Here is a 19735-nt window from a genome sequence, read left to right on the forward strand (position 1 = left end):
AAATTGGCAAGTGATTGGCAAAGATGTAAATGAGCTCATTTAGTCATGTTCCTCTTCCCTTAAACTTCGGTTTCAGATCAGTACACCCTTCTCTAAGTTATGGCAATAAAGGGAAGTTAATGCAACTGCCCCAAACCTGGCAAGTCTTATAGGGGTTTGGGCTAGTGTACCGATGTGTGCGGCCAGATACGGGAAGGATGTTAGAAAACATCTAATGCACTTAGGAGATCTCCAGATGTGGTAGGAACGCACTGGGGAGTACCTAGCATAGCTGCAGGAGTATCAGCAGCAAACGGGTGCGGATACGGTCATGTTTAGCATGGCCAGGCCAGGGGTGGGAGCCAAGATGTCTCCAGGCCAGGGGTGGGAGCCAAGATGTCTGATGGTGTGAAGCAACGCTGGCTGTGAGGGGAGCTACAGAGCTGGTTCCACTGCAGGGGACAGCGGTTTGGAGGATAGCCTCTTGGATGAAGGAGAGGTGGTCTGACAGAAAAAGGTTGTGGGATCAGGAGGTATGGTGAATAAAGTCATCTCTTGACTCTTCTGGTAGAGCCTAAGATTTTGCAGCAAAACGTGCAAGGAGGATGTGGAGCTGGAATGGAGATATCCCAGCCCCCAGGCTCCCACTGCCTGGGGTTGCTCTTCCCCCGCCCCCAGGCTATGCAGCCCCGTGGGAACCCATCACAAGAGCTCCTGGTGGCAGCTCCTGCCGCACCTGCAAACCGCTGCTTGCAGCAAGGGTGAGAGAACTGCTGCACAGGGGCAAGCCGTGCCAGATGCAGGGTGGTAGGCAGCCCTCTTGTTTTTTCCTTGTCACCAAGAGCAGCTTGCTGCTTTGGCATGAAGGGCAACAGCTCAGGGAGAAAACAAATATTACTTTGTTTTCCCATTGCTCACAGCCCAGGAAGGCTGGGTACAGGGTATGTCCTGCTGAGCTACGTTACACCAGCACTTCCAAGGTTTAGGGCAATCTCTGATCTGCTCCCTTTATTTAACTGAGCCAGAACATCTTAAAAGCCTTATCACACTATCTGCTATATCACACTTGGTGAGCTAAGGAGTTCCCAGTGTCTGCTGTTTCCAGCCAGCACCAGTTGTGCTGCTTCTCCTCAAAAGCAAGATATTTGTAGTAAGCTGTATCACTTCTAAAAATGACAGATACCTTGTTCAGTGCCTGCAGTTTTGGGTGACAAAATTAGCAGAGTAGCTTCGAAAGGTTAAACAAACCAGGGCTGAGAAACTCAGGTAAACCAAAAGGGAAAAAAAAAAAGAAACCAAAAAATTAGGGCCAGAGAAAACATACAATTCATCTTCGAGTTATCTAGGGCAGCTTGCCTTAGAATTAGCTTAATTAGCTTCATTACCTTGTTTCATATGGAAATATTGTAGGAACAGTATTCTTTCTGTGGCACTCAGGTAGTTAAATCCACACAATTTGCTTTTTGAAGCTTGGATTCTGCTGACTTTATTTCAAGCAATCAAAAGTATCTAATTTGCATTCACATTCACATTAGTGGTCCATATGTTAGCCCTGTTTAAAAGCTATATGCTGCATTCATTATGAAATACTTGGCTTCCTAGCTTTATCCTTTTACTTTGAAATTATTGTGATAATATTGCAACTCTTCTATTCAGGCTGTTCTCAAATACAAGGGGTTTTGTGTGATTTGACTCTTTTTCAAAGTCTTCCAAGGGTAGGGCTTTTTAATTTTTGTTTACAGTGTTATGGGAACTTGCAAATTGGCGAAATAACTCACTACCGTCATTTAATATGACAGTGTATTATTCTTCATACCTAAAGCTTCATTAAAATATCAGGATTTCAATCTGCCTCTGCGTAAGATTTCAGACCACACACAGCGTCATGAAGTACATGCCCTTCAGAGTTCATCATGCTACTCACTGAACTGAGTCAGCCTCTTAAAATTATAAAATGTGGTTATGTTACATTATCGTTCTTCAAGTTTCTTTTTCATTGTGGAGCACAGAGTCAGGCATTTCCTTCTTGCAGAGTCCATAATTCAAATGAAACAAGAAATAAATTGACAGAATTAAAAAACCTGAGTCACTGTCAGATGAAATGTCCTGTCCATGGTCACATAAAAGGACTGTGACAGAGACAAGAATTAAATTGACGTCTTCCAGGATGTCCTCCTCTGCCTGGGACAGAAGACCACCTACCATATACTATCAGGTCATTACTTTGTCAGTACTTGCTATAATGCATGCATTAAAACAATTACCAAAGTATTACTTCCAGAACTTAATGTACATCACAGTTTGTTATTATTCACCGGCTTGTACGTCTAATGTTCATAGTTTGGGAAAAGAATTGTATTTCTTCCCATAGAAAAAACTGATAAGTGATTCACCCTTGGAGACTGATTCTCATAGCCATGAAAACTGGAAAGAGAAACTCCTTCCTCACCTCCATGTTCACTGCAGCTTCTGACATTTGGAAAATCCTTTCCCACTTCAGTCTTTGCAAGCTCTCTGGACATCCTAGAAGGTGACGAATGCCAAAATGAACATCACAAAAGGATATATAAAGACAAATACCCTGAGGTAAACACCTAAAAAAAAAAAAATAATCAGAAAAGCTCCATTAAGAATCCAGTGATCAGAAAAAAATAAAATATCCTTTATTGGTCTTAAATTTTTACATGAAATCTGTTTAAGCAAGTGTTTCCTGGATGGGTGGAAGAGAAATGGAAGGTTTATTGGACAAATTGTTTCTAAGGTGTGGAGTTTGAAATTATTATGTTTGTTGTTTGGAGACATCTCAACCTGACTCAATTAACAAATGTAGGCGGTACCCCTGAGAACAAATTGTCATTAAGGGTCAAAGAGTTCATTCACAATTAATTCTCAAGTGCAGAAGCTACGTCTTTTGTAATAAGGGTTGTGTATGGAAGGAGCATGAACAGAAGCCATTGGGTTATGATAGCATCCAGCATGAAATAAGAAATTCAAAGAATAAGATCCAAATCCCATATGGTTATTAAGAAATTTAAGAAGGGGCCCTGAGTATCCTATTCTTATCAAGAATAGAATGGAGGAGAGGAGAGGAGAGGAGAGGAGAGGAGAGGAGAGGAGAGGAGAGGAGAGGAGGGGAGAGGAGGGGAGGGGAGAGGAGAGGAGATTCAGTCGTGAAATGTAAGATATCGAAGCAGGAAACCTATGGTACATTAAGAAATACGAAGTCACTACAGAGCATTTCTGATCACTGCGGGCATGTCTCTGGCACACAACTATTTGAACTAAATAGAAAATACTGCCTTTTATTGGTAGACTACTACTTTGCATTATTTTAAAAAATGGAGCTCTTTACAGCACCTGAGTGGTATAATAACACATGGTAAATTGCAGCTTGCTTTCTACAGGACTCTGAGTGAGGTAATGACAAATAATGACCCACAACTCAGAAGTGAGTTTTTCAACAATTCTTTCTGTTGTATTAGTTTAAGCACATCATGCCAAGCTTTATGTAGAGTCAAAAAAGCTAGGAAAACCTCAATGTGCATAATAAATAGACATTTTCTTAAGTCCAAGAGAATTCAGATCAGCACTTAGTATTGCTAGACATTATGTTGAACCTCTCCCTCCACCCAAAAGTCCAACAGTTTATGGAGTATAGGCAGACAGCCAAAACTTTAGTGTTAAAATCAAACAAGCTTCTTGAGTCAAAGATTATTAGCCCTGAAGTAGTTACAAAAGAGCAATATGCCAGGAAACGCGAGCATAACCATACATTGATGTTTCAAAAAGTTACCCTTATCTGCACTCCATTTCTGCCTATACAGCCTCCTTGGGTTACAGCTATGCTATCCATATCACCTGTTATCACTCTTGAGAGTCAGTCCCTTCAGAGGAGCAAGAGATGTTTCAATAAGACGAATGAAAAGGCACAGATACACCATGTCCAAGATGCTTCCCACTGCACTGACTCACTGGCAGAAGTACAGCTCTGAACATCATGAAATAATTTATGCATAAAAGAGTGGGGCCACATCCTCAGTTGTGGTAAGTCACAGAGAGCAATGACTGTAGCTGCAATAGGTCTCCTGAAGATAGCAGAGCAACACTGACTCAGCCCAGCTGCGGTTCTGGGTCATTTGGTCTAGTTTTCTGGTCAGGTGTAAGTGAAACCTGGTAACAAAATCAATGGGGCTGAATCTTTGCTATGGTTGGGATCATGCTTTTCTCTTAGCATGTGCTTGCAACTCCCATATGAAATAAAAAAGGAAACCTTAACGTCTGGGGGGAAAAAAAACTCCAGAAAGACGAAAGCTTCTTCTCTCCACCCTACACACTCATTGGCTCTACGCAGTTGTCTTAGCCAGAGGCAATGTCAATGTACGGGGAAAAGGAATGAATATTTAGGTTAAGGGAACCACTTACACACACTAAGAAAAATTTTTTTTTTTCAGAGACAGGTGTACCGGGGGAAAAAAGGATAAGCATATGAAAATCAGCATGTAAATTAATCTTAACTAACAATGAAGCTACTCCTGGATCCAAACTTCCAGTGTTTCATTTGTGTGGCAACTGGAATATCCCAGTTACGGACATCAAACCAGCTGAGGTCATAAAATACTGACAATAATTTTCAATTAAATCCATATTTAGCCTTCCATGAGCCTTGAAAAATTTCATGCAATCATGTAATTCTCTGTGCGCCTGTGAGTACACACTGCTTTACTCCCCTGAAGTGCAAATACTAATGATTTTTTTTTTTTTCCCCTCTGTGGTACTTCTAGTTTAGAAGAAATCAAAAAGAATAGGTCAGTGGCTAAAATGCTATTAGCATTAAGGTGAATACTCCAGGTTTGGACTGTCTCAAAGAAATTCCCATCTCGGTGTCTAAATTTTTCTTGCCATTTTAAGCCACTAAATTGTGATCACAGTTGTTAGGAGCTGACTGTATGTTGGGAAAGCACTTTGGCTAGTACAGAGTTTTCTGTGGTTGACTGAGTATCCTCAGGACCTCAACAAATTTTTTATCATGTAACTTCTGTATCACGTATGCTATCCTCTGCTGCCTTGAGATATATTTCATCAGAGCAACACAAATATCTGCATCTGCCTTGGGAATAATGCAAAGGGTACCCATAAAGTGGGGCCCTCTCCATTCACAGTCCTTAAGCTAGGATTTTGGTACTTTCTCCCACACCTCCCTCAGCGAATTTCAGTAGATAACAGCATGTCCCCCATTATGTTCTCTTATCTTATGAATCAGGCTGCATGGTTCTCCGCTGCTCAACGAACACATCAGATGAATCACTTTGTTGTTGCCAGTTGGCAGGTAATAAATATGCAGGTTAGGACTGTTAATGATTTAAAAGGTCTAGTCCTGCTCCTGTTGCTAGCAACCTCTTCCCAATGAAACAGAGCTCAAACTGACTGTGAAAAGCTAGATTGTGCGGCAGCTTCTGCCATTTTATACTAGAAATTTCCTGTAGCTTTATACTGCACTGGAGTCCCAAATGTTCTCCTCCTTGTTTCTTTTCTAACCAATGTGGAGAGCATGCGGCATGCTACTGCTCTCATTGAAAAGTCTGTAGCCATAAAGACATAGACAAATCTGGCCCATGGGTTTTAAATGCTGACTGAACAGTATGGGAGAACTAGTTCCACATTTTAATGGTTCCTTTTGCTATAAAGCAATGAGACTTTAAAGAAAAAAAAACAAGTAATGGCATATATATGTATGTATGTATCACCACATGATGTCAGAATTTACCCGCAGTACCTCTTTGATTCAGGACTAAACCACATTCCAGCAGGGTACTCAGCAGCACCAGAGTGTAGGGAGCTCATACAGAAACCAAACTGAGAGTCCCATAAACTCTGAGGACTAATGATCCAGCATAACTCTTTCATGCAAGCACAGAGCACACCAAGTATGGGACTGTAGTTAAAAGGCTATTTCCAGGAATGGCTGAGTGCTATGGTGTGCATATCCATTTTCCACGGCAAGTGTGCATCTTGTACATGCTTTATTGTAGGTAGGGCTCATTTTCCTTATTACCTGGGATGATTTTTCTGTTTCTTTTGTCAACTTTTAAATCAGTTTAAGCCACCAAGTCAAACCATCACTGTTACAGGGGAACCAGTGATCCTGTAAGCCACTATCACAGCAATTAGTAGGAGAGCAAACTTATCTAACTGGTGACTACCTAGGTCAAATGAAGCCAGTAAATTTCAAACAGCCTTTGATGTACATCAACTCTAGGACTAAGGAAGTTCAAACGTAGCTTCGAATCAGCTTCACATATTCATCTTTCTTGATCTTGAACTGTTCTAGACAAAGTGCAGAGTCTGGTTTCTTGTGTCAGCAGAGGACTAATGTCAAAGTCTAGAATAGATTCTCCACAGTATTGGGTACACTGGGTGATTGGATTGACTCTTTGATTTTCTGCCTGGCCTGCAATTGTGTCAAATGGAAAATGTCCATTAGGAGACATCCACTAGCTGCAATGGGCCCTAGTGCTGTGGTTTAACCCCAGCGGGCAATTAAGCACCGCACAGCTGCTTGCTCACTCCCCCTCCCGGCAGGACTGGGGGGAAGAGAATTGGAAGGGTAAAAGTGAGAAAACCTGTGAGCTGAGATAAGAACAGTTTAATAATTGAAAATATAACATAACAATATAATATAATATCATATCATATCATATATCATATCATATCATATCATATCATAATATAGATAGTAATAAATTGTAATGAAAAGGAAAATAACAAAGAGAGAGAAATAAACCCCAAGAAAGACAAGTGATGCAAATGAAAATCACTGCTCACCATTCAGTGACGGATGCCCAGCCAGTCCCTGAGTAGTGGCCCCTCTGCCATCCTTTCTCCTAGTTTTATTGCTGAGCGTGACGTCATACGGTATGGAATAACCCTTTGGTCAGTTGGGGTCAGCTGTCCTGGCTGTGTCTCCTCCCAATTTTTTGTGCACCCCAGGCCCACTTGTTGGCAGAGCGGTGTGAGGAGCAGAAAAGGCCTCGACTCTGTGTAAGTACTGCTCAGCAATAACTAAAACATCTCTGTATTATCAACACTGTTTTCAGCACAAATCCAAAACATAGCCCCGTACTAGCTACTATGAAGAAAATTAACTCTACCCAGCCAAAACCAGCACTCCTAGGTTCTTCCCAAGTCCCTTCCGTCTACAGCACCTTCCCTGGAGAAGTTCCTAGGTAAGCTCTGAAGGAATCCCATGGCCAGAGCCACTCTCCAAAAAACTGGGACTAGATGGTTCATATGGGACAGGAGAGGTGTAAAACGGTTTGCTGGATGTAAACTCTGAACTCTTAACTTTTGCAGATCCTTACTTGATCTTTTCACTGTGTACATAGATTTGCATCCTTTAGGTACTTATAGTATAAATCAATTCATTCTGTCATCACATCAACTTGTATAATATCTGTATATTATAATATACAATCCTCAGCTCACATTCAAATAAATAAACATTGACTTAATATAAATTGTTCTCTTACCGTATCAGAACATTGTGTAATTAAATTATCTCACTGGTAGTGTGTACAGATGGCTTAATTTTCTGTAATACCCACTAAAGCTCAATCGACTTAAAGGGGACTACTAATCTATTTAAAGTTAAACCCACAACGGATAAATTTGTAGCTCAAAAAGGATTTGTCTCTCTAGTAGACCATCGTTTTCTTAAATGTTTGGGGAGAATAAAAGAATTTGCCATTTAGAAATACTAGTCACTTAAAAAAATAAAATTAAATAAAGAAAACCCCAACCCTGTGGCCATTTACAAAGTAATAAGGCTAACAGATGATCTTTCTCCCTCTCAATAAAATAATCTTTCACTGTGAAACATTTCTGTCAGACTGGAACCCAGCACTGAGAGCAAAAGGCAAAGCTTAGTCTTCTTTCAGACCCTGCTGCGTATTTCTACAGTTTCATATCACAACAGAAGAAAAAAAGAAAAGAAAAAAAATACACAACCAACTGAAGTGAAATACAAGCCAACACGTTGCATGAAGGTTTACAGCTTTTTTGTAAAGTGAAATTTAACATCTCCAGAACCTGTGCACCGAGTTCGTTTTCTATTTTTATTGTGTTGCAGCTTTAAAAAATTGCCAATTAAGTCAAATTAAGCTGTTGTGCAGTCGGCTTCTATAATTACTAGCAATAGTTTATGGTGGGTTCAAGCAAATAAAGGGTGTTTGGTTTTTTGTTTTGTCTTTTTTTTTTTTTTTTTCCAGAGTAGTAGTTTCTTTTCGTAGAAACAATTATCATGGTAGTGCTTCCCAGAAAAGAAAAGCATAGCCTGCAGCCATCCTATATTTCATTTTCAGTCCAGCAGTTTTAGAGAGGCTTTTTGCTTTTCTAGCGAATGTACAATTAGAGGAAAACAATCCAAGGTGACGAATGAAATGTGGGGCATCATAAAGCAGGCAGAGAGGCAAGCGAGGAAGAATGGAGAGGGAGCTGTGCTGGTGTGGATGGCTCCTTCTTCTCATGCTCAGACCTGCAGTGGTGGCAAGTATTTGTTATATCACACAGCGCCAGGACTCATATAGCCCCAGACACTGTAACAACATTATTGCCCCACCTGAAATAATTGCAATGCAAGCCCACGAATGGCGGACTTGTCACAGAGGGCAAACCAAAGACACATGTTTAGCATTTTATACATCCAGAATATGCTCGTCCTATGCATGCTGTTTGCAACTCCAGTCCCTCCTTCTTTAAAAGAATACGCTGGAACTGAAAAGGTAAAGGGAACTGTGGCAAGGATGGTCAAGAGAAGGACACGGCTTTCGTATGACATGCTTTTTTGTAAGAAGAATGACTAAATAGACTAGGATTCTTCCACCTCGGCGTGAGATGATGGTGTAGGTATCTAAAGAAATTTATAAAACCATGAGTTCCACTGTGATACAGGAAACGATCTTCTGCTGTGTCTTCTGGTGTTAGAAGCAGGACATATGAAATACAATTAGCAATGGTTGGTTCCAAATTAACTGGGAAGAAATACTTCTCCACACAGGATGTGGTTAGGCTGCAGATCTCTGTGTCGAGGGGTGCTGGAGATTCTGAGGGTATGCATGAGTTCAAAAAGGGACTGAAAAAATTCAGAGAAGTAAAAAAAACAAACCACCACATTAGGCTCAGTAATCTGTACTACTTGGATGGAGTTGACACAGGGGAATAACTGCTCTAGCCTTCTCTTTACAGCCCTGGCATCTCCCGACTTACGTCCAGACTGCCTTTTCCTCCAGCACTGGACACCCTCGTCTAGCCTACTATGTCAAGGTGAAATAGTTACTATATTAGGAAGAAAACTGTGAGTCTCAACATTGTGCAGCAGAGCAGAGAGTAGTACAAAACTGTATTTTATGTGAGGCGCAAGTCAAATGCAAACACTCTGATAGCAAGGCATTAGTAACACGTAACACCTCTCCCAACACAAGCTTATAGTGCTTTACAAACCTTCACAGAGTCTCCCAACACCTTCTGTGTTGGCAGTAAGATATTATTACACAGGCCAGCACCGGAGAAAATTCTGACATCCGCAAGTAGAGAGATTAGCCTTCTTTTACAGAAGGAGAAAGCAGAATTACACAGATGTTAAATACCTAGCCCAAAGTGATCTATCAGCATAGCCAAGACAGCAACCATCCCAGCTACCTCCCAGTCCTATGCTTAAGCCTCTTGACTGATTTGCTTTCCAGCTGACAAGCTCTACACGGATCTCCGCACCACACTTCCAAGCAGTGCTTGCTAAGTGGCACATCCATTACCACCAAAGAGGTGCAGAGAGGGAATGCAGCATCAGAGTCAGCGGCTGCCTCGACTCCAGCTCCGAGCAGTCCGTTCATCGTGCACCTTACACATCTTCCCCACTATAAAGAATGAATAATTTGTTCAAGCACTGAAGGCAAAAGCCGGTGCCAGATCAGTCAGTGCCAAGTTAGGGGCTATTTCAAAGAATGTAGGTAGCCTGAGCCCTCCACAAAGCGTGGGGTGCTGTGAGGACCTGTAGAACAGTCCTTCCTCTGTCCCCCTGGGAGGTGAGCTAAAGGAAATTGCTTCTGCCCCACAGTCCTACCGCTGGCCAGGAGGATGCTTTGGCTTGCACCTGTGTGCAATGCCCGCCACAATTTGGCCTTGATGCATTGAGAGATTTACCAAAGGATTATGAAGGGTTTTTCCCCTCCCTCCAGGACTTTTTTTTTAAGACTATCCTAAGAAATGCGTAACTCCAGATTAATTGCAAGGGGGAAGGGAGAGGAACAACAAGAAGTCCGTTTTTATTCTCATTGAATTAGAAACATGAATTTTCTTCCCCTCCCACTGATTCACTGCTCAGCATTCAGCTAAGATGATCACCGAAAAAGGAAAAGCAAATGAACAGTGATGTTTCTTAGGGTATGAAATACTTTACAATTAAATAAGGTGCTGCGGAGTATTGCGCTGATCACCAGTGATTGGTAGCTCTCTGCTAAGCTGCAAATGAATTCAGCACAGGACAGCATTCCAAATTGCTCTTACAAGCTTTCCTTTATTATTTTTATTTGGTTATGCTCTGACTCTCATCCAGAATTGTACTTAATGCCCTCGTCTGAAGTTGTTGAAATGGCACCCCATGGCATAGTGTGACAGTGAAAGGATATTGCCTTTGGAAGCTGCTAATGGTCCATGAAAAGAAAACAGCAGAAAACGGGAGAGCAGTTGTTCCAAAATAATAAGAACAAAAATCTTTACATTTTTAGCTCATCGTCTTCCCATTGTCAGAGGATTGAGAATGGGCAGAACATAGTTTGCAGCTAGTGAGGAGTTGCAGATCCAGATGGGTTGCAAGTCAAAGATACAAGTAATGAAAAAATAGTGCATTATATGTAGCAAAACAGTTTAATATTTTTAATCTTCCACTTGCCACTCAAAATTATTGTTTGCGACATAACATTATCCACGAGGTATCGTCATTCCCTGGGGTGGGACAGATGGCCCGATAAAGTGTCATTAGAAATGAGCAGCAAGGGTTGCAAAGGTCAGGCCAAGCTACAAAAGCTTCAGTCACGGTAAGTCTGTCTTAGACAAAGATACTTCAGTGACCCCCCCCCAAGCACAGGGCCCCACTGAAGTGAAAAGGAGCTCTCTGCCTCAAATTTTTTTCATCTTAGGAATACAGAATACTGCTGGGAAGGCCTAATTCCTCAGTGACTTTACTCCAGGCTTACCTGCATGCTGCTCCAGCAGGAGTATTATAGAAGTGAAGCAATAATCGCTTGAATAAAACAATGCCAACAGGCAAGCTATGAGCATACCAATCGTTTAACAAACCTGTTTGTCCTAATTCCCCCGAAGTAATACATTCCCTTACTGTTGAACACACTTGTACAAGCAAAAACAAAGAAAAGAAATTAAGGTTAACAATAACAGTGGCTCATTCCTTTAACAGCTCTCTCCCTACTCACAAGAGCTTTTCCTCCAGCCTTAGACTATTTCTATGGCCATTACTGCCTTAGCATAAAGTTTGGCACTTGCCTCTGCATCCCACAGGCCACAAGAGTAGCAAGGCGCTAGCCTGACCCTTTCATGCCCTGTACCAGTCTACCAACTTACTGTGCTGCTGTAGGAAAAACAAAGAGATGCCAACCTCTTTGCCCCAGCACAGCAACATCAAATCGGAGTCTCTGTGTCCTAAGTAACTGTCTAGTTTACAGTATATTTCACCCCAAAGTAAAGCACAGCATTTTTTCAATATAACTGTTACTTAAATAACTTACTACCAGAAAATTTGCCATTTTTTCTTCCCCTCTTCAAACAACAATATGATAAAATAATAATAATAATAATTAAAAGGAAAAAACATCGCCCTGAGAGACAGTTATGTTTACTGTGTAGTGATTTCCCAATAGAAATTAATTCAAAACAAATTTACATTCTACATTTAAAGAAGATATAAATAATTCATGTTCTCATATCATGAGCACTCTGCATGTCATACACCGGGGTACCTGCAATTTTTCAGTTTATCCATTTAAAATTTTCATTCAGGAGCTCATTATCATGTTTTTTTGTGCTTCTATTCCACTGTGGTAATTTAATAGTCTTCAATAGAATTATGTTCAATTAAAATGTATTCAGTTTTACCATTCCAAATCTTTTTAGCTTTTAATTTAATTGCTGTAGGCTTCAATTTTACTTATGTACTATTAACTCACCTTGTTCACCGATTTATCTCTCAGAAATACGAAAAGACTAACCCCACAAAGGTTGCAAACGGGTTTCATTCCTCTTAAGACACTTCTGCATAAATGTCGCCCCATCTCTTTCAGGCCAGTGATTCCCATAATTTCTGAGGGCAGAGTCAGACCACATTGCTTCATCTTTTTAGCAGCCATTCTTCTTCCACCTAAATGCAGCGAACTCCCTTGCCAGCTCATGCACCCGTTGTCTTCTGACAGACCATTGCCACACCAGCACGAGGTCCTAAGAGTTTCTGCTTGCCCAGCTCTTGCCCAGGATTATCACGCATGTGAGTTCCTACAAGAACCTCCAAGTCACTCACGTGCTCAAAGCTGACCAGGTAAGTAGATGCTTCACCGGAGAAGGCAGGAAAATGCTCCACTTCTTGTAGGATCAAATGACATGGCATGCAAATAGACTTCCTTCGGTCACTGGAGGTTTGGTGTTTCGAAATAGAGAAAATGAACAAGTGACCCATGGAAAGCTAGAAGACGGTGATTCAGGCTTTCTTCTGGATTTATACAACTTTGTACCCCCACAGGCGTGGAAATGGCAGACCAGGAAGATCCACACCAGTTTCTGAGTCTCTGCTGCCAAAAGCAGGTTTGCTAAGCCGTACTGACATAGAAGCACTGGACTCTTACGAATTTAACACAAGAGTTGTCTGGCATGGGGGTGGGGGAGCGGTGGTGGGGAAATAGATCTGCATCTTCTGTACTGGCCCTTCTCTGATCCTATGTTGCAGGTGACAACACACCATGATCACAACTGATCCATATAGTACCATTATCAGACTCATGCTGTTCTGTAACTGTAACTGATATTGACATCATTTTATAGTCCAACTTCTACAGGTGCTAACATTTTGTCTATTTTTGAGCTACTATTAGAGACTGACTAGTTTTGACTGACCTGTGTTGAGTGGTATCAGTATTGAAGTTAACCTGTAACCTCAAAAATGGATGGGCGATTTCGAATTCTCCCTTCATTATCCCAAGATAAATGACTTGCATTTATCAGCCTTCAGTTTCCTCTGCCATTGTGCTAGGTCTTGTCATGTCCTTCTGACCCTTGACTGGTTTAAATGACTACAAATTCTTCTACCCGAGAGTTTATTTCCCCATTCCCAAATGTCAATCAGTACTTCTCCAACTGCAAAAACTTTGAGTGCTCCTTTTCTCCTATACTAAAAGAACTAAAATTTTTCCTTATTTCCATCAAAAGGAACGTTTTTCATAGGCATCTCATAGACAAAGACATCTTTTGTCAAATAAACGTCATCTTTCTCATTTTTTATGTGCAAAGACATTTCAAAGGGTGACTATAAATAAAATCAGGAGACAAATTCTTTTAGAAAACACTTCCCAGTCACCCGAAACTGCTAAATTTATGGTAAATATCTTGGAAAAGCATGCCGCAAAAATAGCTTGAATCAATAAGGCACACAATTTACCGAAAAAAAAGGCCAGGTAGATACACATTGTCCAACTTTGCAACCTTGCTGGTCCTAGGTGTGCAAGATGTGCTTGACTCAATCTTTATGTATCCTCAGGTTACAGTAGGCTTGCCTCTCTTCTCCCATCTGTATGCATACATTGTTCATTGAAAGATTAAAAATCTACCCAAACCTAACCGGCCAATCAGATTGTTCTGACCAGCTTCCTGTAGTCAGTGGCACGGGAACAGGCAATGTGCTCAGCAACACACTTGGCTTGCTTCAGAAACCATTTACATGTAAATAACCATAGGTGAAATATTCGTTAAGGTCTACAGCAGAGTCTAGACTCACACCGTTGGCACTGTATCAAGACTCCTCAATCCCCCTGTTCACTGTGCTGTTGAGAAGAGACAACGGCTCACGCCTGGATCAGACCAAACGTCCAGCTCTAGCTGACATCCCTGTCTCTGACCAGGGTCAGCCACGGAGGCTGTGTCATGGCCCCTCCACAAGGCGTAAGAGACTTCAATTTAGGAAGGGCAACGCAGGCAAAACCTGCCAAAAAAAGGAATTAATATTTTCTTCCTGTGCAGTGATGTATGTATGTCCATCCAGAACTCAGCTGGCCTATGATACAGGATATTTCTGCAGTCAGCAGTAATGAGTTCCCATTACAAACTGCAACGTTCCATTTTTAATATGAGAAAGACATTTTTCACTCCACAAAGAAACCATACAAGGAACGACCAGGTGTAGTGTCCCAAAGCAACTTGAACATGGGAACGGAAAGTTTTGTGTTTTAAGTTTCAAGCAGCACTGAAGTTTAGCTGAGCTTTTGCGTGCCAAGTTTCAGCTTAAAGGGAATTTTTTTGGCTACAGCATAAGCCCTGGAGAATAGGAAGCATTCTAGAGGAAGCATCAAATCACACTTAACTACTGTATGGCAGAGCAAGTGGCTGTGTTACAACACAATCACTCAATAAGATAATTTCTTATGTTAGCATTTTAATTAAAATAAAGAATACTTGCCTCCATCTTACACTCTGCAATTCTCCCTTCAAATTACACAGACAGACAAAATGTACAAAGCAAACAGAAAATAGGATCACAAATCCTAGCAGACTTGAAGGCATGACTCAGAAGCTTTGTGAGAAATATGGCAAATAAAACCAGAGTTAATGATTCCATAAACATTTATTTTGAGGAAATATTAACAGCAGTCCCTAAAATGTTTCTGGGCAATAAGGGATAAATAACACCTATTATTAATGTAATGGTAAAAAATGTCATTTACCACACATTTGCAGTACTCTTGTTAAATATATTATTAAACAGTATCCCAGTATGGATTAACACTGAACAGAAGCTCCAGATGTAGAGATGTTTCCCTGTGGTTTTATCAGCAGCAACACGGTTGGTGCTAGCCCAATCCTGATCCCAGTGTGGACAGGGCCTTTGGCTTGCTCTGTTTGTTTTTTGGATGAATAATAACACTTGTGCAGACTTCGCACTGGGCTTGGTGCTTTGATCAAAGCACTTTCCAGTGGGCATAAAATCTGCCTCTAATGTTTGCACCTAAGCTTTCCTTTTTAAAGTAAATCACCGGGGTGAGACCCTGTCAATCCAGCCTTGCATACCGCTCTCTCCAGCCAAACAGTTGCACCGATTGTCCCCTGCAGGGTCTTGCACCAAGAGAAAAACAGGTCTTCTCCCACCTGTGCCAACAAATGGCCCACGGGCCTCCCCTGCACCTCCTTCCCTCGCTGGCTACCCCCGAGCGGCCTCTCTGCTCAGCGCAAAGGCAGCAGTGGGGGAATAGACGGCTATTGGGCAGCACGCAGCAGGAGCTGGTAACGTGTGCCAGTCCACTTCTGACAGCAGAAAAGCCTCTGAGGAAAGACAGGGCCTTCTGCATCGATCTTCTACTTCTCCACCCAGCCATGTTGCTTTGGGGTGAGAAACGGTGTCTTACTGAGCAGGTTTCTTGAGAAAAACGAGCAACGTGGGACGGACCAGCACTGGCTGAAGATGTGGTTAAAGCTTTTTCTGCTCTCTGCAGCTAAAGGTGATCTCACTGGAACCCAGATCAGATGTGTTTTACAGACAGGCATTGCTGATGCTGTCCTGGAGGATCAGGTGGGTCCACGAAGGCTTCTTTTACTCTCTCCAGTCCCCATGGGCCCCAGATGCTTAACAAATCAGCAGCCTTTCACTTGGGCGGTAGCACTCCACACTGGGAATTTTTATCACCAATCTCTTCGTGGTGGTAAGCACGCTCTAGGTTATATGAGATCATGTCTCCCTCTAGTGACTAAATGTCTGTATTTTTGGAAGTCGTGACCCCAACTTTAAAGACATACTTTTTAAAGGGGCTGTAAAGTACATATCCACCTATCTATCCATAGATTAAACTCTCTCTTCTTTCACTCCTGATTGTGCACCAAGGTCTGAACTGGATTTTGCTTAAAACTATCCGATTATTAACAGAGTCATAGGACTTCTCAGTAGGCATTGTGTCTCCATTATACTGGGCTTTCAAACAAAAAAGGCAGTATCTGACCAGGAAGAATGATAGATCTTGATTAAACATTCATGCTATTTATTTTGTACTGGCAGCTAATCTTTGTCCAAACATTTAAATCCGGACAGTGATATTTAACAGCAACTCTACTAAAACTATCACTTGTGCTTGGTACAGATATGAGGATCACTCTTTCTTATTTGGCAGGCTAGAAGACATCCCCTTATCCTCACCAACAAAACAGCAGCCCGATTTGTTTTTAAAAGACATAGGAAAAAAGGGAAAATAATGTTCAAAGTTTCATCAGCTGGAGATAAGAGTGGAGAGAAGATGATAAGAGAAGAGACTGGAAGCTTGAAGCTTCACAAAAGGCTTGCCAGGCTGGTTTCTCCTCTGGCTTATCCCACAGGCAATAATACACTTCACGCTGATAACGAAGAGCAGCAACATACAAAGCATCAGACAGGGAGGATGCCCTGAGATTTAGAAAAGTAAAATCTTTTTTATCTTTAGCCCTGATAATACAAGGCATAGCACAAAGTATGGTATGTACACATCAACAAATGGAAGCTGAACACAGAGGACAAGAGTGACCAAAAAATAGTGCCATGGCACATACCAAGGATGAGCACCAGAAAGCAAGGAAAGGCAACACAAAATCTCATGGGAGGTATGTCACATCCCTCACACAGTGACAGAATGAAACAGTAAAGAAAAATTACAACATGCCTGACATATGCTGGAAAAAAAACACATTGCAAAACAATTTTTAAAACTCTGCTGGAAGCTGCTAAAAACACAACATAGGACAAAGACAACTTGAGACTCACATTTCCACTCAAAATTATAAAGCAATTTTTATAATAAGAAATATAATTGAAAAAGGAGGTGAAATTAATATTTTTCTATATGTTTTCTTTAGTGAATGAGTTTCCCACACATAAAATCAATTTAATTTAACATCTGGCATCACTTTTGTTCTCATTTTTAGTGGCACTGAGCTTGCCTAAATCCACATGTAACCTGTGGGAACACTCAGAGCTCAATAATTTCAGTATTCCTCCTGACAAGGAAACCAGGGCCTGGTTCTGCAACTGCCAATATGTTTGGCCTCAAATCTTCATAGGATCCCATGAAGTGGGATCAAGAAACCTTTCTACCAACTCTTGTCGTGATCTGAGTTTCATGTTATCCTGCTTGATCCCCTAGATCTTTCACAGAAAAGAAGATAAGACAATGTGATTTAAAATCGACGGAAACTGATAAAATTTGGAAGTGGGAATAGGGCCCAGGGCTAGATGTCAAGTCTGTGGGGTTCCTTAAGCTATTCCTACCTAATTGCAAGAGTGTTATACCAGTACTTTATATGGTCTAAAATATAAACATGTATATTTCGAGATAGTAATAATAATCATAATAGGACTGCAAAGCTAGAGAAGAGCCCTTGGAAATTTTCTTAAAAATTCCCTTGTGTCCCTAGTCTGGTTTCAAGGATGGTTTTGTTTTTCCTTCTTAATCAACTGTAGTTCAGCTTCTTCTCTTAGCTCTGTTCTGGTCCTGCTGCAAAGGAGTAACTAAACCTAAGTGCCTGCCCCTCATCTCAGGATGTTTGGAGCTTCCTTGAGCTACAGCGTAAAAATGTGAAATAACAGGTTGTTCTTTTTTTTTTTTCCCCTGAAGGAAACCATTTTGTATAATATTTCCCTTTCAGTCACCTGCATTCCCGAATTTACTTCCTCAGCTTCAAGTCACCAGCTAGAGCAATAGTACGCCCATCCTAGAAAAACCTGGAAAGGATAAAGAAATGCAACCCGTTTACAAACCTTACAAACAGTACAACCAACCACTCCTGATGCCAAAATCTAGAAGCTGCTCCGGTGCTCTCATCAGCAAAGCAGGTCGCTTTTCTTCTACCTATAGGTGGCACTAGTTGTTCCTAACATCCCAGCCCTTGCCTGTCGCTGTTTCTGCCGACCTTGGCTGTAGCTTCTTGTCTCGTTTCTCCCTTGCTGCCGGCGGAGGTGTTAATCGCAAACTTTAAATACATTCGGAAGCAGCTTCAGACAAACGAAGCATGCGTTTATAACGCAAGAAACAAACTCTCCCGATGTCTGCCAGTTCACACATCACCACCGCCTGGGCATCCATCCGTTTCCTCTGGGTGTCCTCAAACGTTAAGGACAAATGGTGGCAAATACCAGTCTGAATCATACTTCTCAGGAAAGGTGGCTTTATAAATGTTAGGACGTATTTAACTTTTTTCTCCCAGACCTGCCTCTGGTGAAGAGAAGCAATAAACCCCCCATGGAAAGCCGCATCAACCCACAGTTCACTGCAGTTCAGCTAAAATTTGAGAATGCAACATTGACCTTTATTTGAGCCGCAAACCTTTCTAGATTTTAACCATTAAGCTAAGCCACAAATGCTTTTCCTGTCACCTGAGAAATTTCAGAATTTTGTTAAAAAGCCAAAAACCTGAAAAATAATGCTGTTCAAGAAGACCAAAGAATAGACATCCCTAAGATTAAATTGTTAAAATATTTCATGTAAATAATATGCTTATCTTCCCTATTTTTTGTTTATTTTTAACAAATTAATATAAATTAACCAAAATACTGTGATGAAAGCATTGGTATGAATTATAAAACAGTAAACGCTTCTTGAAAATATCAAAAGGGGCCATTTCAAGAAAATATATTTTCCCCCAGAAACAGCTCGGATTAGATCAGAACAATCAAAACTGATCCTTTCTAACAAGCAGGCGGAGGTTATGCTTAACACCGCACTCCATCCAGAGAGAACTACAAGGACGACCTTACTCCAGATGCATGCAAAACTTCTCCAAGCAGCCCAGGAACTGCCTCAGCTTGCTCTCTCCAGCTCTACGCCCAGCACACAAGAAGAAGCAGGGAAAAGATGGATCAGTCTTATAATATCTACTGAGGGAAGGACTCTTTTCACCCAACTTTAACCATCTAAACTGCACATATCCAGTTGAAACCACCCATGCAGGGTATATCAATACTCAGTAGAGAGTGATGATCCATCTCAGCCTGAAGCAGTTTCCCATAGGATGGATTGCCTTCCAGAAATGTCTCTCCAGTGCCTGCTGAAGCAGCCTGCAGAACAAGTTTATACTCAGCATGTCACATTTAGCTGGCGTGGTTGACCTGAAGGCAAAGACCCCCTGCACGTACCCTGAATGCAAAGACTGCTTTTGGGAACAGAGGCGGCTGCGTGTCTCCTTCCCCTCTGCTCTCACCAGCCAGTTGCCACCTGTATCGCTAGGTTTTTAAACTTCATGCCATTGTTTGGGTGGTTTGTTGGGTGCAGCACTGCCCCGCCCTTTACTCTTCTCTTTAGCCCCCCCAGAGCAAAGCTAAATATTATGTATGGCAATTACCAGGCTTTTCTTTAATAAAACAGGTCAAGAAATATTCTGAATATAAAACACTATATTATACCCTAACACACTCACAGAGGCTAAAGAATTATAACTCATTACTACTGCAACATTATTTTAGCCCACTTTCCAGTTG

General features: G+C 41.4%; 1 protein-coding gene across 3 annotated transcripts in view; it reads right to left on the bottom strand.

The window, feature by feature from the left end:
* ITPRID1 (ITPR interacting domain containing 1) overlaps nucleotides 1–2561 on the bottom strand; it is a 67414-nt gene extending 64853 nt beyond the window's left edge. For all 3 annotated transcript variants that reach the window (XM_074575518.1, XM_074575520.1, XM_074575517.1), the window contains exon 1: nucleotides 2429–2561. The gene's annotated coding sequence lies outside the window, so the exon portion shown is untranslated. The remainder of the gene's footprint in view (nucleotides 1–2428) is intronic.
* Nucleotides 2562–19735: the final 17174 nt, after the last annotated feature.

Source organism: Larus michahellis, chromosome 2 (genome assembly GCF_964199755.1).
Source record: "Larus michahellis chromosome 2, bLarMic1.1, whole genome shotgun sequence".
Classification (NCBI taxonomy): Eukaryota; Metazoa; Chordata; class Aves; order Charadriiformes; family Laridae; genus Larus; species Larus michahellis.